The sequence below is a fragment of the Phascolarctos cinereus genome, unplaced genomic scaffold (assembly GCF_003287225.1).
Source record: "Phascolarctos cinereus isolate Bilbo 61053 unplaced genomic scaffold, phaCin_HiC Scaffold_726;HRSCAF=1367, whole genome shotgun sequence".
Classification (NCBI taxonomy): Eukaryota; Metazoa; Chordata; class Mammalia; order Diprotodontia; family Phascolarctidae; genus Phascolarctos; species Phascolarctos cinereus.
In genome coordinates this window covers 208,551,364-208,575,349 of record NW_027556098.1, presented here as the reverse complement: position 1 = coordinate 208,575,349, position 23,986 = coordinate 208,551,364, and the positions used below count along the sequence as shown (strand labels likewise).

The following is a 23,986-nucleotide window of genomic DNA, read 5'->3' as shown; positions in this document are numbered from 1 at the left end:
TTGCCCTTTGGATCACCTACAATTTTGATTCTTCTGAGATCCTGATGTTCCATGATTTACAGCATATAATAGTATCACTGGGAAGTTATTAGGGATTAAAAGTTGTAAATAACTTGGATCTTGTGGATTTATAAAGTCATTTTCCATTATGCTTTGTTTATTTTTGTTGGTTATGAAATACATGTTTATATAAAGATATTTTTCAAAGGAATGTTAGTATTAAAAGTGGGCTATACAGTTTTGTCAAATAGAAACCAGTTGGATCTCTTGCTCCTACTGAATTCTTGGCCCAGCTCACTACATCTAGGATGCCTATCTGAAACACGTAAGTTGATGGGCTAACTCACCAGGCTATCTGTCCAACTACATGGCAGATTCTGCGCAAAGTACATGCTGTCCTAGTGCTCAGAAGAATCTGTATAAAAGCATCATCAAAGATGTGGACTATCAGAAAACGTAGGTTAGCAACATACTAGACATAATAGAATAACAGATAAGCAGACTGCTGAACTGGGGCCTATGAACCATTAAAAGAATCAGAAATAAATGACTTAATTAATGAATGAATAAATAAACAGATAAATAAAACAAACCAGAAAGTCTCCAGCATGTTGGGTAGATGCTCTATGAAAGATTTAAAGAAAAGCATGGACAAAAATTGAACAATATAAGAAGACATGCTATATCTATAGACTAATGTCTATTTTTAAAGAAAAACATGGATAAAAATTATACAATATAAGAAGGCATTATATCAATAGACTAATGTATGTCTATGTATAGGTATATGCCTATATACCTATACATATACACATGTATCTATGCACATGAAAATACGGGTATGATTATATGTATATATCCATATATATGTTTACATACATACACACACATATCTCTCTCTATGAGATCAGAGAAGGGAAAAATTACTTTCAACTTGAATCAATAGATAAAATTTAAGTGGTTTCTATTTGCTTAAATTTTAATGAGAGCAAAGGTTACAAAACTGCCTTTTCTTGCTATATTAGTAACTCAGCTTTACTGTTCCTAATATATCATTATAGCAATCAATAATTGCGTATGCTGATTCTGTCACATTTCAGGACTATGTTAATGGATGATGCACTGAGTATAAGAACATCTTCAATTACAGAAAAGTCTGAATCAGAAAATACATTTTTAAAAAAATGCAGTCTTATCATTCCTACTCTCCTTAAATTTTCACTCCCAGCATTCTTCTTCACTATTGGCAGATGAACTAAGGTTCCACTTAACTATGTCATTACAAATTTTTAGCTCTTACATCTAACTGCATCACTTCTAAATATTTATTTTTCTCCCTTCTTTCCCTTCTTCAAATAACAGCTCTACCTATACCCTCATACCAATTCCTTCCCACCTATCTGGATCTTCACTCCTCCTAATCTCTCCACCATCTTCAATTTCTCCCTTTTCAATGCCTTTTTCTCCTCTGCCTACAAATACACTATGCCCTCTTAATGTGGGCCCTGGAATAGTACAGACTATAACCCATCCCTTCCCTTTCATTTAGTACAACTCTTTCTTGCCCATGGCATCCATGAATCCTCCAAAGAAGTCCTCCCAATATACTGAAGGATTCTCCTCTAGTTCTTTTGATACAATTTGGGACAGAATAAAAGCTGTCCTACTATTTCTCACACCTACCAAATAACTAGTCCACTTTTCTTCCTGTCACACATTTCTTTATGATATCTTTTATGTTGTTTTTGAGCACCAGCCATTATTTTAGTAGATTTCACTCTATTTCCACTATGTATCTCTACAGGTCAACTAGGTAATACAGTGGATAGACACTTTGCCTAGAGTCAGGAAGATCTGAGTTCAAATGTGACCTCAGACACTTACTAGCTGTGTGACCCTGGATAAGTCACTCTTTGTCTTAGTTCCTCATCTGTAAAATAAGGACACACTGGAGAAGAAAATGGCAAATCATTCCGGTATCTTGGATAATAAAAACTCACAAACAAAGTCCATGGAATCACAGAGTCAGATACAACTGAATGACTAAACAACAACATGCATCTTTCCATTGCCCTTTGGCTGATTCATAATTTTTATTCTTCATGGATAACGTGTTTAGCGTCAAAAGAATGGGAACATGCTTAAGATCAGAAATTTTAAATTGGAATGGAATTTAAAAGTCATCTCCAATCTTCACAGTTTTTGTTTTATTTTGTTTCAAGAGAAAATTTGGAGTAATTGAAAGTACTTCTCTTTTCCAAATTTAATCCAGCTCGCTACTCTCCTCCTATTTAATATTGTTTCAAGGTCACTGTCCATCAGTGTTGTTGTCCAAAATATATGTCCTGAAAGGCCAACTCAAATGTCTGTGTATCCAATTTGATATAGTCTAGGTATTCAACATTCTTCATCTGTTTTGATTTTCCAGTGCAGACTGATAACCTGAATGTTTATGAATGACTATGGATGGGTTATGCCATGCTGTAATCAGTATGATGCTATCCAAAAGTCAGAGTACTGCAGAACTTCACCATCTATAAGAAATCTCTACACAACAGTTACACCAACTTTTTTTGGTTTATGTCTACCTGTTTCATGTCTTGCTTGGGAGTAATTATCAGAATGCCAATTAAAGTTATTTCTGCTTCATCTTTCAAAAAAATCCTTTTATGATTTTTTTTTTTACACAGTGGAGGCATTTAGAGTCAGAAAACTTAGATTCAGATATCAGCCCTATTACTCATTGAGTGACCATGGGCAAGTTATTTAATCACTCTGGGTCTCAGTTTCCTTATTTCTAAAATAAGGTAGATGACTTCTATGTCAATCTGCCAATTCTAAATAGAGAATACTATAATCTTATTAGAGGAGAGTCGTAGAAAGTAGCCTGCTGGTGTGGTGGAGAAAGCACTTGACTTTGCATTCAGGAAAACCCGAGTTCAAATCCTACCTCAGTCATTTACTAATTGTGTGATCGTGGATAAGTCACTTAACCCTCTCAGCCTCCTTTTCCTCACTTGTAAAAAGGGAATAACAATAGGACCTACTTCAGAGGATTGTTGTAAAGTTCAAAATAGATAAAATGTGTAAATTATATAAAAATCTTAAGTGCTCTATAAACTCAACCTAGTATTATTGCTTTACTCAAAACAATTGTTAAAATAATTGTCAAGAAATAAGTACAGTAGTATCTTGCATTCTATATACCTTGCAAGCAATTATGTAACTGGTAACAAGTGGTGTGCTGGGGAAAAACACATTCAAAACCCCATTACAGGGGCAGCTAGATGGCGCAGTGGATAGCGCACTGGCCCTGAAGTCAGGAGGACCTGGGTTCAAATCCAACCTCAGAACAAATACTTGACACTTACTAGCTGTGTGACCCGGGGCTTAACCCAATTAACACTTAACCCTAATTGCCTAAAAACAAACAAACAAAAAAAAATTATACTGTTTTATATTTTCAGTAAGAATCACAAAATCATGTATTAATAATCATATATTGGCCTTATAAAGCCCTTAAAGACCCTCTAATTCAACTCTCTCATTTTACAGGAAAGGAAAATGAGGTCCAGAGAAACCCAAAGAGCCTTATCCAAGATGACACAGCACTATGTGATAGAACCATGGTTTGACCACAGGTCACAAATTCAGATCATAAATTCAGAGTTGTTTCCACTGTACTACACTGTCTCTTGCATGTATAGATTATCCTCACAAAGATTATACAGAGATAAGAAACACTGAAGATGGACAGTAGTTAGGTCACCTCTATCATCATTCAACTTTGATATCTGCAATCATTCACAACTGACAAATAATGACCAATAAATGAATCAATCACGAGTTTGTACCAGATACAGAGGACTTAAGAACATAAATGAAACAGTCCTTGGTTTCAAGAATCTTACATTCTGGAGGGGAGAGAAACATGGACCCATGTAAGTGACAGGAAATATACACACATTACTTACACACTTACACATACACAACCCTATATACACACACACATATATGTATGTAAGTGTATATACATATACATATACATATCTACACACACACACAAGACAATTTGAAAGGAAGGGAACTAGTAACTGAGGTATTCAGGATAGTCTTTATATAGAAAGTAATATTTGAGCTGTGTATTGAAGGAAATAGGTTCGAAGTTAACAGATCAATTAGCACTTATTAAGTGCCTACTATGTGCTAGGCAATGTGTAAAAATCTGGGGATACAAAGACAGGCAAAATAATAATAATAATTCCAAGAGGTAAAGAAGAGCATTCAAGGAATAATAGACAACCAATGCAAAGGTATGAAGATCGCGAAATCTTAGGAAATGTCATATCTGAGAAACAAGTAGGCTCATATGACTGGATTATAGTGTATAGAGGGGAATAATGTATAAAAAATATGGAAATGTAAGAAAAGCCAAGTTGCAAAAAGCTTAAAATACCAGAGCGGTTTATATTTGATCCCAGATGTAATAAGCCATTACCGAATGGCAGTGACATAATCAGAGCTTCACCTGAGGAATATCACTTTGGTGGCTATGTAGAGGATAGACTGAAGGGGCAAGAAACCTGAGGAAGGGATATCCAAAAGGAGTACTTTGAAAGAATCTAGGCAAGAGGGGATGAGGCTGATGGCTAAGTGAGTGGAGCTAAAGGGACATATGTAAGAGAAGCTGCAGAGTTTAAAAAGTAAAAATATGACAACTGATTAGATATGGGGCATGAGTCAAAATGAGGAACTGAGGATGACATCAGGTTGTAAGACTGCATAACTAGAAGGGTGATGCTCCCCTTGACAGTAATAGGAAAGACTAGAGAGAGGTGAATAGGAGAGAGGAAGATAGAGACATTGAAAATTTGAGATGCCTAAGGGATATTCATTTAGAAATGTTCAGTTAGTGATACAGGACTAGAGCTCAGGAGAGAAAGTAGGGCCGGATACAGAGTTCTGGGAGTTATCTGCAAAAAATGGTACAGAAGTCATCAAGTTAGAGTATAGACAGAAAAAACAAGATTGTCATGTGGTAGCCTTCAAATACTTAAAGACAGCTAGCATGTACCCCTGGAGTCTTCAAATTGCATCACTCAGAAAAGACAATATTCCAAATATGATTTGACCAATGCAGAATCTAATATGATTATCATCACTTCTTTATTCCCAAAAGCTATACTTCTAATGCTACTCAAGACCACATTAACTTTTTTTTTGGCTACTCCATGACACTGCTGACTCATATGGAACTTTGAATCCACTAAAACTTACAAACTTAACCATACCCCCAGCATCTCAGCTTTGTGAAACTGATTTTTGAAATCAGTTGTTAGCTTTACATTTGTCCCCATTAAATATTATCCTACTAAATTCAGCCCAGTGTTTCCAAGACAGCTAGCCAAATAAATAAAAACTTCAGCACTTGGTGACTTCAGTGCACAAACAGACATAAAGGAGGATAGCATAAAAAGTATTGGAAAATGTGGTTCACTAGTAAGAAATAGTAAGAGTTCAAAAGTTTGTAGCTTATACAGAAGACTCACATGTGCAAGTAACTGTTTTAAGAAGAAATCTAGGAATCCTTGGATATGAACAACACCAAATACCATCACCAAAAAAAAAAAGAAAGGAAAAGAAAAAAGGAAAGAAATTGATTTTAGCAAATATGAAATGACTGGTTAATGTGGTAGGAGTCACTTTGGAATCAGGTGCTATATATAATCAGACTCTGGACTTACAAGAATGAACAAAGATCAAAATCAACACCAAATTGGAAGAATAAAATCAGAAATTGTGTCATGCAATTGTGATATACAATTAAAATAACTCCAATCTAACCTATTAAAACTGACTGCTGAGACTTTAAAATGATATATGATAAAAGAACACTGAAACCAGCTATCTCTCACCATTAGGTAAGGAATATAAAATCAATCTATATAACCAAGAGGACGATACCAAAAGAGTCTAGATCAGTCAGTAAACATTTAATTTCCTTACCAAACAGAAGAGCTACGTGAGCCAAGGGCAACACTGCTTTAGAACATAAATTCATTTATGAAATGCTATGAAGGATAGTTGAGAATTATGAACAGTATTACTTCATAAAATATGAAACAGTGAAGGGAAAAACAAGTTTGCAGAAAACTAAGGGAAAGAGCCAACTAAGCAAAATCATTCTGAGTACATATAAGGATGAAAATCAAACAGAAGAAAAATATTTATAAAAATTGCTACCATACTTTTCTCCATCAATGACAGTATAGCCATAACACTTGGGCTCTAACATCACAGAAAGAAGGAAGGAAGGAAGGAAGGAAGGAAGGAAGGAAGGAAGGAAGGAAGGAAGGAAGGAAGGAAGGAAGGAAGGAAGGAAGGAAGGAAGGAAGGAAAAAAATGGGAAGAGGAGTTTCACTAAACTAAGTATATTCAGAAGAAGTCCTGCTGGAAGTGACACAATTTTGAGATTGTTAAGGACTGTTCCTCAAGATATGTGAAAAGAGAGACTATACCAAACATCTAAGAAAAAAAAAACACAAAGGGGAGAAAATATCTAAACTCACTAATCTATATGCCTGTTTTCTTATATTTATTAAAATTTAATACGACTAATCCAATAACACATTGAGAACATTCTTAATAAAAATATGAGATGAGAACACATAGGCTTTGTTAAATAATGTCACAAAACTGAATGAAATGTAAAGGGAATACAAGATTCCAATAATTATTGTTGACTATAAAAAAACCATTTGAGTCAATAGAGCAAAACATCACATAAAGATTGTCTTCCAACCATGTCCCAATACCTAGCAAAAAAAAAAAAGACACCTTGAAATATGTAACAAAATGATAACTTTATTCAATGACACCAATTTTTAGAAACAAAGTGTAAAACAAGGAAACATGATCACTAAAGTGAATGTACAGCTATCATAAAAGATATTTAGTAAAGAATCTAATAAAAGTTTGGCCTATATCCATACAGGAAAAAACCAAGTAGATAAAGAGGGCCTAGTGTCCAGACTATGATATGCAGTTAGATTAATAATCTGTACAACAGGTCTACATTTTGCAGAGATAATGGTATTTGATGATGGCAGAACTCATTTGAGCCCATAAGTAAATGGCAACAGGTCAGTAGGCTGGATAGCACTAGAAAACTATCTAGTGCTTTTTGGGGAACTGAGTTTCTACTTGTGGGTGGCAAAAGATCCCCAAAATTTATAATCTTTATGGTAATAAACATATTGCAAGTTATATAACAATAAAATATTCAAAGAATATTTTAAGATGCTATAGCAGACTCACTAAATTTCAAGGATACAATTAATTTGTCAGATGAATTGTACACTCATTCTTTAAGTACCAAGAGGAGGAAGAGTTCATTTGAGACTGGGAGATCAGAAAAGATGTGATGTCAATTGGGTAGTAAGCATGAAAAAAATCATGACATTAGGAAAGTGTAGGATTGCAGGATATGATTCCTTCACCTGAAAAAAGATATTGTCCTTTTTCTCTCTGCATCCCAAGTATGTAGCATCGCACTTTTACTACGTGACCAGCTTCCTCTTCTTGGTCTAACTAATGATGTGCTTTATAACAATTCTGGTTGTGGTGGTAGCAATTTTTACAAATATTTTCATTTTTCTTGTTTAATTTTCATCTTTATATGCACAAAATCACTGAGTGGTTTTGCTTAGTTGGCTCTTTCCCCCTAGTTTTCTGTAAACTTGTTTTTCCCTTTACTATTATATATGTGTGTGTATGTGTGTATACATGTAAACATACAATAAACATATTATGTATACATATATGATATAATTTATATATACACATATATTTACATACAAAGCAAGATATTATGTTTGATGCTGGGTATACAGATTAAAAAATAACAACTTTATGCCCTCAAAGAGCTTACACTCTAAGACTAGAAATTGTGGAGAAGGTGGAGGCCTGCATCATAAGCACAATTTCCTCACCTGGGAGTTCCCTTTGCCAATAAAATCACAAGTTCACAGTCTGTATCCCTAACCCTTTATAATGAACAAAGTACTTTACATACATTACTTCCTGCAATCCTCCTAACTCTGTGAGGTAGGTGTTCTAAATATTGTTATTCCCATTCAAAATAAGAGGTAACTAATAAATTGAGGAGGCAGCAGGATGTAGTTAAAAGAACTCTGTTTCAAGGAAAGCCTGAATTGGAATTTGGGTTCAATTTACCATTTGTGTAATCTTGGTAAAGTGACCTAATAATTCTCTCGCTCTCAAGCTCCTCATTTATAAAATGAGGGAGCTGGAATAAAGGATCTACTAATTTCCTTCTGTTCCAATGTAGTTCTAATAATTAACAGGCATCATGCTATGGCAGGAAGAACACTGGATTACACTCAGGAAAACCTCCTGTAGGCTATGTTACTCCTGGCAAGTTGTTTCATTTTTCTAAGCCTCAGTTTCCTTATTTGTAAGAGGGAGGTAATAATAGCACCTACCTCACAGGATCCTATAATCCCTAAAATGCTGCATAAATGTGAGCTGTTACTATCCTCTCATAATCTGCCCATGATTATACATGTAGAAAAAGTATTGGACCTGAATTCCAATTCCAGCTCTGCAACAACCTCGCTTAGCCTTGGTTTTCTCTTTTGTAAAATTAGGATACCTACCACACTCAACTACCATGAGGATCAAAGGATATAGTTTATGAAGAGCTTTGTAAATTATAAAGCATTATGTAAATGCAAGCTACCATCATCATTATCCCTCAGTTATGGAGCTGGCCACAGAACAAGCATAGAAGATAAAGAATCTTAGAAAAGCACTGAGAGTCTAAGTGTAAGCCCAGGGTTCTTCCCTGCGGAAAACAAGATGACAAAGGATAAATCAAGGTAAATCTTTGAGTTGCATGCAAAAATTAAGAAAAAGCTAACTCAGATATTAAATCATGGAATAGACTATGAAGAAAATATCTGACTTCTGAGGTCATCTGCAACATCTATGTGTGTCAGGGTCTGCTGCCAACCCTACTTCCTTTTCTGGCACTGACAACACAGTTAGCAAGTGCTAGAACCAGGAGCCAAATGCAGGTCCTGTGACTCCAAATCCAGGGTTCTTTCCACTGTACCACTTTATGTCTTTGTGACCCTTCTTCTGTGGTCAGTTCACCAATATGATGATGCTTTATAATCGGATAGTGGTTACAGAGAACCACACTCTGAAAAAGTGAACAATGAAACTGGTCTCTAAAGATCTACACAAGGGGCTAGTTAAGCAAATGTTGTTTGTATTACTGAACTTATTTGTATTACTCTGAAAGCACCCTACAGTTCATTCACATACATAATGCCCTAAAAGTCCTAGCACAGCTTTAAGCTTTAGTGATTTTAATAACTTAAAACTGCATTCAGATTTTTGGAACAGCCTGTATTTTATTTCCACCAACAATAAGTATGATAAGTTCGTCAAGGTGGGGGTTAAGGATAACTATGCTTTCAAACTCCCTAGTATTCCCCAGTGTTCTTAATGCAGTGCTGCTGAGCTAAGTTAGGAAACCAGCGATCTGGTACTGAATCTGGAGAATTAAGAAGAATAATTTCTGCTCTACATTACTCACAAAATAATTATAAAATCAAAATGATATAATAAATGTTAAATTACTCTAAAAGTAAAATGTACCATTTTAATAAATCAAAGCATTTAAAATAGTAGTTCTTTCTTTTGTTTTTCATAGTTGAGACTAATTTTTTGAAACAACTAAATCTTCCATTGACCAGTAAATGAAATCTCCCTTCGAGTTCTTATCACATGGTTCAATGTTGTAGTTCAAACTGCCTTTAACAAAAGCCTTTTCAGTATATTAACTTAAGTAAATTAATTTCTTGTAAAGTAAGAGCCAAGACTCATGGTTTTCTCTGTAAGGAACAGCATTACTGAAAGGTCCAAAGCAATATATTCAAGTCCACATTTTTTCCACTTATTTGCTTCTCAAATTTCTTACCTAACCATTTACACATTCCCTTGTTTTCCTTTGTTCTAACTTTTTCAAAAATTTACATCAAGATTGTACCCAAGCTGTCAATTAACTCCATGACAGTATATTTTTCACATGAGAGCAAGTTACAAAAAATATGTAGTTACAAAGAGAGTGAATCATCCCTCTATGGTCTCTTTCAGTTTTAACATTCTCAGTGTGAGTCTACAGAATAAGTTATGTATGCTACTGTATTCAGCATTCAATTACTGCTCTTCCCACTCAGTCCAAAATCAGTAATATAAATCTAATCAAGGATGCTGCTCCCACTCCAAGCTTCAGAGATGGGTAGGAATAATAAGCAGCAATAGCAATAGACAAGAGTTTATTATAAAAATAATAATATGGTTTTAATGTTCAGGAAAGGCAAAAACACATCAAATTTCTACCAGTTCATAACAAAGTCAAACCTCTCACTTGATGTCACAGATTTCTTTTGTCATCTAGTTGTAGCTATTCCAAGCACAAATATTACTGAGCTTTTATAAGCAGTTTTTAATCTTCTAAAACTATTATCATATACCCATTCCTATTAAAAACACTAGCGAGCATAGGAACAAATGGAGTCTTCCTTAAAATGTTAGGCAGCATCTACCTAAAACCTTCAGTAAGCATCATATATAATGGGGATAAGCTAGAAGCATTTCCAATAAGATCAGGGGTGAAACAAGGATGTCCATTATCACCACTGTTATTCAATATCATACTGGAAACATTAGCTTTAGCAATAAGAGAAGAAAAAGAAATTGAAGGTATTAGAATAGGCAAAGAAGAAAGAAAGCTATCACTCTTTACAGATGATATGATGATATGCTTAGAGAATCCTAGAGAATCAAGTAAAAAATTACCTGAAATAATAAACAACTTCAGCAAAGTTGCAGGATATAAAATAAACCCACACAAATCACTGACATTTCTATGTATTACCAACAAAGCCCAACAGCAAGAGATAGAAAGAAAAATTTCATTTAAAGTTATTGTAGACATTATAAAATATTTAGGAGTCCACCTGATAAAACAAACCCAGGAACTATATGAACACAATTACAAAACACTTTTCACACAAATCAAGTCAGATCTAAATAACTGAAAAAACATCAGTTGCTCATGGGTAGGCCGAGCTAATATAATAACAACGACAATTCAGTGCCATACCAATCAAACTGCCAAAAAATTATTTTATAGAGCTAGAAAAAATAATAATAAGATTCATTTGGAAGAACAAAAGGTCCAGAATATCAAGGGAATTAATGAAAAGAAATGCAAAAGAAGGTGGCCTAGCAATTCCAGATCTTAAATTGTATTATAAAGCAGCAATCATCAAAACCACTTGGTACTGCCTAAGAAATAGAGTGGTGGATCAGTGGAATAGGTGAGGTACACAAGACACAGTAGTCAATGATTATAGTAATCTACTGTTTTATAAACCCAAAGACCCCTTCTGGGATAAGAACTCACTATTTGACAAAAACCACTGGGAAAACTGGAAAAGAGTATGGCAGAAACTAGGCATAGATCAAAATCTCATACCATATATCAAAATAAAGTCAAAATGGATTCATGATTTAGATATAAAGGCTGATACTATAAGCACACTAGAAGAGCAAGGAATAGTTTACCTGTCAGATTTATGGAGAACAGAAGAATTTATGACCAAACGAGATAGAGAATATTATGAAATGCAAAACGGATAATTTTGATTACATTAAATTGAAAAGTTTTTGCACAAACAAAGCCAATGCAACCAAGATTAGCAGGGTAGCAGAAAACTGGGAAAGAATTTTTACAACCAGTGTCTCTGATAAGGACCTCACTTCTAAAATACATAGAAAACTAAGTCAAATTTATAAGAATACAAGTTATTTCCCAATCAATAAATGGTCAAAGGATATGAATAGGCAATTTTCAGAGTAAAAAATTAAAGCTACCTATAGTCATATGAAACAATGTGCTAAATCACTACTGATTAGAGATATGCAAATCAAAACAACTCTGACGTACTACATCACATCTATCAGATCAGCTAACATGACAAAACAGGAAAAAATTAATGTTGGAGAAGATGTGGGAAAATTGGAACATTAATCCATTGTTGGTGGATTTTGGAGAACAATTTGGAACTATGCCCAAAGGGCTATAAAAATATGCATACACTTTGACCCAGAAATAGCACTTCTAGGGCTGTATCCCAAAGAGATCATAAAAATGGGAAAAGGACCCACAGGTACAAAAATGTTTATAACAGCTCTTTCTGTGGTGGCAAAGAATTGGAAATTGAGGGGATGTCCATCAACTGGGGAATGGCTAAACAAGTTGTGGTACATGGACGTAATGGAATATTATTGTGGTATAAGAAATTGAGAAAGCAGACTTCAGAAAAACCTGGAAAGACTTGTATGGACTGATAATGAGTGAAGTGAGCAGAACTAGAAGAATGTTGTACCCAGTAACAGCCCGTTGTGCAATGACTAACTTTGATAGACTTAGCTCTTCTCAGCAATGCAATGATCTAAGACATCTCCAAAAGTCTCATGACAGAAAATACCATCCATATTTAGAGAAAGAACCATGGGATTTGAATGCAGATCAAAGCATACTATTTGCTCTTTTTTTTCTTCTGTTTTGTTTTGTTTCTTTTTTTCTTGTGGTTCCACCTATTGGTTCTAATTCTTCTTTATGTCATAAATAATGTGAAAATATGTTTAATAGGAATGTATATGTAGAGCCTATATCAGATTGTATGCTGTCTTGGGGAGGAAGGAGGAGAAAATTTAAAACTCAAAAGCTTGCAGAAGTGAATGTTGAAAACTAAAAATAAATTAATTTAAAAAAAACCTATTATCATTATCATATAAAGGAAAGCACACAGATTTAGGAGTTAAGAAACATGGGTTCTATCTAGTTCTAGACTTACCACCAAACTGCTATGTAGCCTTGAATTAACTGCTTTGGGCCAAAGTTTTTCGGAATCTAAAAGAATCAATCTATAAGGATTTATTAAGTGCCTATAATGTGCCAGGCCACTACTAAATATACAATAACAAAACCCAAATAGTCCTATCTTCAAGAAGCTCACATTTTATTGGTGGAGACAAAATACAACACATATACAAAGCAAACTAAAAGGTAACTTTGGATGGAGAGGCAGTAGTTGATAGGGTGATCAGCAAAAGACTCCTATGGAAGGTGACATGAGCTGAGTCTTGAAGGAAACCAGTGATTCCAAGAGACAGAGGAGGGAAAGAAGAATATTAAAGGCATAGGGAACAACCAATGCAAAGGCACAGAAAACAGGAGATAAAGTGTATATAAGCAACAGCTGGACTATAGAATGCTGGAAGAGGAATTCTGCGTAAAAAGTCTAGAAAGGCAGAAACGGGTCAGTTTATGAAAAGCTTTACTAGACAGAGGAGTACATATTTGATTTCAGAGATCAAAAGGATCCACTGGAGTTTACTGAACAGGTAAATTACATGGTCAGATTTGTACTTTAGGAAAATCACTGACAGTTATTTGGAGGATGTATACTGGAGAGGAGAGAAATGTGAGGCAGGACAAAGAAATGAGATATTATCTGAATTTGAAGTGAGGAGAGTTGAACTAGCATGGTGATAAATGATAACAACAAACGACAACAAATTTGTGTCATATTTAATGTAGCTTCACAATAAATTTTAAATATTCTACTACAGAATCACTGAATCACTGAACCTTAAAGTTGAAGGTATCTCAAAAAACTTCTGGTCCAACCTGTTTACCTGAACAGAAACTCTTTGCTATGTTATAGCTAAGAAGTAGCATCTAATTGAAATAGTCCAAAAAAGGTGAATCACCTCCTCAGGCAACTTATTTCACTTTTAAAAATGATAGGTGGTTTTGACTCACACGTATGGAGGCAAAGACACAGGGCTCTACACCTGTTTAAAATAATGTCTTTAAAATAATGTCTGAAGGCAGCTAGGTGGCAGCAATGGATAGAGCACTGGCCCTAGATTCAGGAGGACTTGAGTTCAAATCCAGCCTCAGACACATAACACTTACTAGCTCTAGTGACTCTGGGCAAATCACTTAAACCCAACTGACTCATCAAAAATAAATAAATAAATGAAAAAATAAGAATAATCCCTGTTTCAGTATAAACAAGAAGGCATATCTCCCTTCAATATCAGTTCTTTTTCAAGGCCAATTCAGAGATACTTGGTTCAAAGCCCCCAGAGAATAACACAGATGAGCAAATTGCTGTTTTTTCTCCTTAAACACAGAAGACTGCCCTTCCAATTCTTAATATTCTACATATTTTTGGTAATTTACTACAAAGGATAGCACTTACGTGAATGACAAAAAAAGTTTTCATCTAAATCTGCCTCTCTTCACTTTCCATCCATTCTATTCTTTAAGGAAAAACTGCACTGAGTTGCCATAAAAAGAAATAGTTGTCCTTGTTAATTAATGAAGGGAGACAATAACACAAATCTTTTATATGTGTTAGGAAATTTGACTGGACAACCTCTAAGATCCTTTCAATGCTTTCAAGCAAAAATGTCTCTTTAAATCCCCTGGCTATCCATAAAAGTACAGTGAATTTCACTACAGCAACTTTAGCGCCAAAACTACTTGGGTTTAACCAAGTCAGGATATATGCAAAAGAAAAACAAAACCCCAAGAAACTGTTTTCTCTGTTTCAATGGTGTCAGTTAAGGTAAGTAATACTTCTGTAAAATAAACAAATAAAAAGATCAAAGTTTTGAACTATCAAAGAAAAATGAAAACAAATTTCATCTTTATTTAAGGTACCTCTAAGTTTTCACACATATATAACTATATATATCTGACTCTAAGAAATGTGCATTTTTTTGAGGTTGGTATGGCTTTATTGGGAAAAAAAACTTTTCTCCAAGGAAAGTAAAAGTAAATACTCTCCATGCATTAAAATATTGATGTTATGCTCCAAAACCAAAGGGAAAGAAATTATGAACAGAAATCAGGTGTAGTGTAAAGAGCACTTAATTGGAGTCAAGACTCACAGCTGAGTTCTGGCTATGCTACTAACCTGGCTTTGTGACCCTAAACAAGAGAACTAGCTTTGCCATTTACTTAGCTGTGTAACCTTGGGCAAGTAACTTTTTCTCTCTGAGCCTCAGTTTCCTCACTTATAAAATGGTGGTGATTATGCTTAGATTACTCCCCTAGGATACTATAAAGAGCTATGTAAAATACAGACTCACGGGATGTTAGAGCTAGAAGGAACCTCAGTGGTCACCTAGCCCAACCCATATCCAAAAGGAATCCACACTATAACATGCTCTCTAAGTGCTCATCCAGCCTCTGCTTGAATACCTCCAAAAAGAGGGAACTCTCCACCTCTAGAGGCAGCCAGTTCCTCATAGGAAACTCTAATTTGTAGGAAGTTTTTGTTCATTTTGGTTTTTTCCCCTGAATTCAAGAAAATTTGTCTAAATTTGTCTCTCTGCAACACCCACTGATTCTGGTTCTACTCTGTGGTGAAGGAGAACAATTATGATCCCTCCTCCCCACGAGAGCCCTTAAAATACTTGAAGACAGCCATCATGTCTTCTCTAAGCAAAATATGATTCTCCTACGACACAGAATCAAATCTAGCCTTCATTATTGTGGTTACCTTCAATTTATCAATTATCTTCTTAAACCATGGTGAAGAGAACCAAATACACTCTTCTAGCAGATGAGTTCTGATGATGGCACAATACAACAAAACTATCAGTTCCCTATTCCTGGAAGCTATGCCTCTTAAGGCAGTTCAAGACTGCATTAGATTTTTTTGAGCTCATAGTCTACCAAAAAAAAAAACCAAACAACAAAACAAAACAAAACAAAACACTATGTCTTTCAGAACAAGTACTGTCTGTCTAAACAATCCTCCTCCATTTTATTTTTGTAAAGCTAATCTGATTCAAACAATGCTTTAGTCTTTCAGACTCTAACTCTGTCATCTAGTGTGTTAGCTATTCTTCCTAGTTTCATGTCAGTTGCAAATGTGATGAGGGGGGCATCTATGCCTTTATTAAGTCATTGATAAAAATGCAAGTCATTGATAAAAACTATTGCTATAAGGATCAATTCTAGATTTATCCCAGAAGCTAAAGACAAGCTCATTGGCATATATAACTTTCAGCCTTTGTTCTCTACCCTTTTTTGAAAATCCAGACATTCTGCAGGTCTCCAATATTGGACAGCTCCTATTTTTCATGATCTTTCAAATATTACTGTCAGTGGCTCAGCAATTATATCTGCCATTTCTTTTAAGACTCAAAGATATAATACATCATAACTTGAATTGGTTAGTTTGAATTTATCAAGGGCACCTAGATACACTTTTGCTATCTTCTTAATAATTAATCAGCACTGGAATAGTGGGAATGTCCTCAGAACCAGGAAGACTTGGGTTCAAGCCCCACCTATGACTCATACTGACTGCGTGACTCTGGGGAAGTCACTTAACTTCTCAGGCAGCTCTATATGTTGCACAGAAGGTTCCAACTTGCTTTAATAATGTGAGTTTCCTCATCCAGGAGTTCCTTATATCAATGAAATCACAGGCTTTATCCCTGTGGCTGTCCCTTACCTATCCTGGGTTATCAACTCCTTGCTAGGAATTTTTGTTCTGACATTTCCAGTGTAAAGGCTATCCTCCCTAAAAGAGAAAACAGAAGCAAATTCAGAATTGAACAACAGTTCCACAACTACACTTTGCCACCACCCACCCCTTCAAGTTCTAGCTATCACCTAGATGTATCAGTGTGAGCTTGGATAAACCTCTTGACATGTCTCAGTTTCAGTTTCTGTATCTGTAATATAAGGGAGTTGGACCAGATGCCTATCTAAGGTTATTGCTGTTCAGTCATTTTCAATTATGTCCAACTCTTCATGACTCCATTTGGTAATTTCTTAACAAAGATACTAGAGTGGCTTGCCATTTCCTTCTCCAACTCATTTTATAGATGAGGAAATTGAGGCAAACAGGGTTAAGTGACTTGTCCAGGGTCACATAGCTATTAAGAGTCTGAGGCCAGATTTGAACTCACGAAAATGAGTCTTCCTGACTCCAGGCCCAGCACTCTACCCACTGCACCACTTAGCTGAATTCATATAAATCTTCCCAGGTTTTTCTGAAACCATCCTACATGTCATTTCTTATAGCACAACAGCATTCCATCACAATCATATACCACAACTTGTTTAGCCATTAGTTCCCATCATTTCCAAAAGAATTTCCCCTTGCTGGTTTCCTCTACTTTTTAAGTATGAAATTAGGATGAAGACAAGTGAAGAAGTTAGTAACTGCTCTGCTTTCAGCAAAAAGAAGTTTCCAGTAGGTCCCTGACTAACTGAAGTCCCTCCTCACCACTATATAACACCTCTGTGCCAGACCTGTGATCTCAGGCAGTACATAAACATTTATTAGGTACCTACTATGTGCCAGGCACTATGCTAAGAGTTGAAGACACAAAATGGGCCAAAAGACAGTACTTGCCCTCAAAAAGCTTATAATCTAATAATATTTCCCAAATTCATCTATTTCATCTTTATGTTGAGTTAATCTGTAATATACTTCAATGACAAATTACATGTTTCTTCCACCATCAACCTTTGCTGAAATACTCTATATGCCCCATCTCTGATTCCTGGATATCCTCACATAATACTTAACATTTAGATATCGCTTTACAATTTACAAGATAATTTACATGCATACATACCTGCTTAATATGCAATGCCACTATCCTCCTTTTACCTATTCTTGCTCTTCTGAATAAGTTATAACCACCCAGTGCCAGTGCCCAATGATAGATTTTAGCCTGCCAAGTTTGTATATTTTTGTATATACTTGTTTATTTTGTTCCCTGAATTACAATATATAATCCATCAAGGACAAGGACTGCCTGCCTTCTTTGTATCCCCCCAGCATGAAGAACAGTGCCTGGAATACAGAAAGTATTGAATAAAAACTTTGTTGATAGATACTTACTAGCTTTATGACAATGGCCTAGTCACTTACCCTCTCTAAGCTGCACTTTCCTCATTTTTAAAAGGGAATAATAGTTATTATAGGATTAGAGGCTCAAATTAATAACAAGATCTAAGATCTAGAACTGGATAATGTATGCAAAAGTGCTAGAATTCTAAATAAAAAACTCTTATCATTACCATTAGTAATAGTAGTATTGAGAATGCAGTTAAAGGCCACACTTAGATTTTCTACAAGTCAGACGCATAGTGGGGGAAAAAAAAGCAGTTCATAATTAGACCAGTACCATATATAACAGGTAGGAAGTAGAAGAAATAACAATTAAAATAAGGAATACAGATAAACAGACAAGACAGGACAGAAAAAGAAGAGGCTATAAACAGTAAGTAATTTTCCAATATTATAGACATTCACCTTTGTATTGGTAGAGTGTAAAATGGTGTGGTCAACTTAACTTAAATTGTAGCCAATTTAAAAACCTTCCCAAGCTAAGAAGCAGTAAATAGGTAAAAGAAATAATAATTTTTTAAAAATTGCTATAGGAGTTAACAATGTCAGTTTTCTGGAGAAACTATAAAGAACAACTTGAGAAGCTTAAATCTATCAATAGCAGGAAGTATGGAAACCAAGGAAATCCTTCCAACGACCTAAAGGATTGTTTTACAGGCATGCCTATTGATTAAATACAAGTTATCCTCCCTATTTAAGAAGCTTGGGAAAGAACTTAAGGAATCTCTCTAAGCGTGGGCTTATTACGAAGGAAGAAAAACTCATCAAAATGTAAGAAACAACCCAGAAGAGAACTGGGAAGTAACAACAATACTAACAATAACAAGAAGGAAAAAAAGTTACTATCTACACAGCACTTTAAAATTTGCAAAGTGCTTTCTTTACCTATTTATCTCAATGGATCCTCACAAGGACCAAGGGTTTGTTGCTTACTTAAAGTGCCAAGGGCTAAAGGCTGGAGGTAAAAAGAAAGGCAAAAGGAGTTCACATTAAAATAGGGTAGGGGGAAGAATACAAAGTCCTAACATGTCCTATGAAATATTGATTACATAAAGAACCTTGCTCATAACAACTGTGTCATGTTTACAAAAACAGAAATGCATGGTTTACTATCATTAGGTTAGGTATTTAAATAATTTGTAGTTACTTACATAAAACATATACCTATTTTACCATCATTTCCTAAAACTATGCAACTATTTGAGTTTCCTAAAGAAACTGGTATAAAGGAGAGAAATGTTGCTTACTTTATTACCTAACTTACTAAAACTAAAATTTCCAGTAATATTTTAGAAGTGTCACAAATTATCAACTCATCAAGAAATAATCAGTAATGTAAAAAGGCTATTTTATATGAAAATAACACCATAAATGGGCAGTCTTCCTTATGTCCCTAAAACAAATGTTAAATTAGAGCAGTTAATTTCTTCTTCCTTCCTCAGGGGAAGGACTTAAACAGTCACAGAAGCTAATTGGATTTTTGTCCTTGCTCTTCTTTTTTCACTACCTTCTCTATTATCTGACCTTTTCTCTCCATGTTTTCCTCTCTCTTCCTTGTCCTTCGCTTGTTGCCCTAACCACCTCTATTTATAGAAATTAGAAGTACTAATAAGGCTCTGAAATTAGAAATACTTCTAGTTTTAGGTGTCAGATATCTATCTCACTTCTGTCATATGACCCTCAAGAGTACCATACTACCAAAGTCTGATACCTACACACTAGTAGTGAATTTTATGTCTTGGACTAGCTGAGAAACTTGATTTCCTATAGGTCATTAGCTACAGTGTTCTGGGCAGAAGAAAAAATATTAATAAAGTCAGACCAGGACTGTATACCCAATACAATCTCCTATAATCTAAAATGTACCTTGTTGGGCAATGGAATTCTCTGAACTATTAAAAAAAAAGATAAGACACTATTATTAATAACAATAATAATTCATTTGTATAGTACTTTAAGATTTGTGAAGATTTTTCTTCAGGTAGCATAATTAAAATAAATGTCTGAAAAAACAATATTAAATTTAATAAATGTTAAGGTAAGAAAAAAATTCTATTACATTTTCAGAAAGTCAGGCCATCCTTTTTACAATATATTTCATTACATAATAAAATCAATTAATCATTTACAGAACGTGCTGGCACATGACATGCAAATATGAACCCTCTCTCCACACAAACTTTAAAGGGACAAAGTTCAGAGAAGCTCAAACAAGTCTCCTAAAACACTACTTTAAAGGTAATTGAAATAAATCACTTCTGTTCATTTGTTTTTCACACTATCCTACAACTCAAATTACCACTAATTTTAACTCGGTTACAGTCATTAGCTCTAATAAAAAATTGATTAAATAATCATGTCAAATAAACTATAAAGCACATATCTTTAATCACTTAATATAAAAACATTCTGTGAAATATTCCATATTCCATTACTGAGTAAAAGTCTGTGCACATAACAAGAACTTAAAAATAACTGTTTGATAATGATGGTTTGATGAAGTAAAATTCATCCGTTATAGAAGATATATGAAAATTATCCACTAAAGTCATTTCTGACACCAGCTTCAGTCTTCCATCAGTAAAACAGGAGTTAAAATGCTTGAACTGCCTACCTTTTCAGATGGTTGTTGTGAGAGTAAAATGAAGTTATAAATGCAAAGGACTACATACATAAATGGTAAACTATCAGTATTCCAATCTCAAGTTTATTTTCAAAATAAAGATTTCTTTTCCCATGGAATACTGATGATTTTAGACAGGAATGAAAGAATAAGATTTTACTCTGGAACTTGAGTAATTTGTCCATTTTACCTAGACAGGCAGTCAATAAGCATCTATTAAAAGTTTATTATGTACTAATTACTATACTAAGCACTGGGATTAAAAAAAAAAGGCCAAAAGAACCATGGTCCCTGCCCTCAAGGTGCTCACAGGCTTATGGTAGAGACAACATGCAAACAACTATGTACATATAAGATATACAAAGTGCAAATGAGAGGTATTCTCAAAGGGAAAGACCTCTTACTGAAGGTGGGATTTGAGCTGAGTCTGTAAAGAAGTCAGAGAAACCAAGAGGCAGAAGTAAGGATGAAGAGCATTCTAGCTTTGGGAGATAGCCAGAGAAAAGGCATGGAGCTGGGAGACGGAATGTCATATATACTCTTTGATCCAGTGACACTGGCCTGCTGGTTGTTTCATAAAACAACACCCTCCACCTCTTGGCTCCCTGACTTCTCTCTGGCTGCCTTGCCCTGCCTGGAATACTCTCCCCTCCTCTGTTATGACCACTCACCTCCCTGGCTCCCTTTAAGTCTCAGCTAAAATCTCACCTTCCACAGGAAGCTTTCCCCAACCCCCTTAATTCCGCCTGTGAATTACTTCTTCTTTATCCTTTAACAGCTTGATTTGTATATGTTTTCATGTTGTCTTTCCCATTAGATTGTAAGCTCCTTGAAAGCAGGAACTATTTTGCTTTTTTGTACTGTGCCTAGTACTAAGCATTTAATGAATATTTATTAATTGACTGATAAGTGAAGAACAGTAAAAAGGCCAGTATCACTGGATCATGGAGAACACGGAAGGGAGTAAAGTATAATAAGACTAAAGGGGTAAAGTGCTTTAAAAGCCAGAGAGGATTTTTTTTTTTAATATTTGATCCTGGAGACAATAGGGACACACAAGAGTTTACTTAGTAGAACAAAGACATAGAAAGATCTGCCCTTTTGGAAAATTACTTTGACAGCTTTGAAGTGGGGAAATCAGTGAAAAACCTATAGCAATAGTCCAGACATGAGGTGATAAGGACATGCATCAGGATGGTTACTGTATCAGTGGACAGAAGGGGACATTATACTAGAGATATAGCAAAGGTAGAAATGAAGGGACTCATCAAGACACTGGATATGTGGGAAGAGTGAGAGTAAGGAGCCCAGGATGATACCCAGTCTAGGTAAATAAAGGGCAGCTATATGGCACAACGGATAGAACACCAGGCCTGTGGTCAGGAAGACCTGAGTTCAAATCTGACCTCAGACACTAGTTGTGTGACCCTGGGGAAGTCACTTAACCCTGTTTGCCTCAGTTTCCTCACCTATAAAATGAGCTGGAGAAGGAAGGAGCAAACCACTCTAGTATCTTTTGCCAAGAAAACCCCAAATTGGGGCCATGAAAAGTCAGACGGGACTGAAACAGTTGAACAAACAACTACATTACTAGTGACAGGAGACTGAAACATAGAATGACTTAGGCTTACAAAAAAAAAAGCCTTTGTAGTTAGGTTAGGGGCAAGAAAAATAACAAGGAAGTAGAGTCAGAAATTAAGATAAGCAAACTGCAACAAGGAAGAGTTTAATATTACTTTTGCTAAATATACATATTTTCACCATCAGAAAATTCAACTCACTATAGCACAAAGATATTTATTGTGTGATAGGTCTAATCAAATGTGTTAAAGGCTCAATGCCTTGAACTGGCTCTACATCTAAGCTCTCTTGTAATTCTAAAGATCTGTGATTCTATGAATGAAATATACCTAAATAAAAATGGAAAACACACTCTTAAGTATCTGGAATAACAATATTTTACTGTGATTTATTTGCAAATCACTGATCATCATATATCACAATATGCATAAGCTAGCTAGAACATTTGTGAAAAACAAAGTAGAATAAAAACCTGTTTTACTTAAGAACAAACTAAAATTGTATTACAATCTGTAATGTTTTTAATTATTAACAGAGTTATTAGAATATTCTTTGAATGGTTTTTAAAACCTTTTCTTCCCCCAAATCATCAAATAATATCAAAGTATATCAAATGAATTTTTAAAAATTTTGTGCTATTACCTAAGCAATAAGCCCCAAAAAGTGCCCTTCATCCTCCTGGCAAGAAAACTCCCTAAGAACCCAGACCAGAAAGACAAGATTTTCCACTGTAGCACAATGGGGCCACTCACCATTCCCTTACTGCTTCAAGCACTTCAGTTTTAGGCCAATTTCCCACTGCCTCCTTAAGCCATCTATTAGAATAACACAAACACACACTCAAAATATTCAAAAAGATCTGTGAATTTATGAGTTTAGATGTTCCACTAGTGACGTAGCTTACAATCCATCCATTCCTGCCCATATTCCATGACTTTTGTCATGTACCATAAGTTTGTTCACCACAGAGGGTCTCTATATCAATGTTGCCCACATCTTAAGGTCACCAGTAGAGTACTCAAGACTCTCCACTTGTTTTTCCACACTCCTTCCACCAGACTAGCCCAACATCTTCTTTTGCTCATACAATCCCCAGATGACATCCTTTACTCAAAGAATTCAACAGGCACATGCATATAGATATGCAAATACTATATGCATACATTAAACACACATATACATATGTATATTAAATAGAAAGTAATTGGGGTGGGGGAGTGAAGTACAAATAAACAAAGGGATGAGGAAAGGCCTCATGGCGGAGATAACAACTAAGCAGAAGCTTGAATGGAGCTAGAGACCCCAGGTGGAATAGAGGAGGAAGGAGAGCATTCTACCATAGGAAACACCAAACAAAGTCCTGTGTCTTATATTGTAGCTGGCTCACTCCCACTGTGCTTTCCACTCCACTGCCCTCCCTGGGACACTGAATTTCAGTTCTCTACAGACTGCAGTATTGCATGAGTCACAGCCATAAAACACCCATAAAGATAGGTCTTTGCTTCTGGAAGAAGTTTGGAGTCATTAAAGGAGCTTTTTAATTTCCAGAAGGTAATCTAATCCACTCTCCTTTTGTTTAATTTTGGATGTAACGCATTGTTCATTTGTACTATCTGACCCAGCTATGAGACAAACTCTCTATAAATTGTCCATTTAATTGTATGTCATAATCTAAGCAAGTGGTATCAAATTCAAATAACATTTAGCCTGAATCCTTAAGATTATC

At 35.2% G+C, this 23,986-nt stretch overlaps 1 protein-coding gene across 3 annotated transcripts in view; it reads right to left on the bottom strand.

Moving 5' to 3' along the window:
- The window catches only part of SESTD1 (SEC14 and spectrin domain containing 1), a 121,964-nt gene that overhangs the window by 85,806 nt on the left and 12,172 nt on the right, over positions 1 to 23,986 (bottom strand). The window contains exon 2 of one of the 3 annotated variants that reach the window (XM_020991068.2): positions 16,644 to 16,712. The exons of the other annotated variants lie outside the window; for them this stretch is intronic. The gene's annotated coding sequence lies outside the window, so the exon portion shown is untranslated. The remainder of the gene's footprint in view (positions 1 to 16,643; positions 16,713 to 23,986) is intronic. 3 annotated transcript variants of the gene reach the window in all.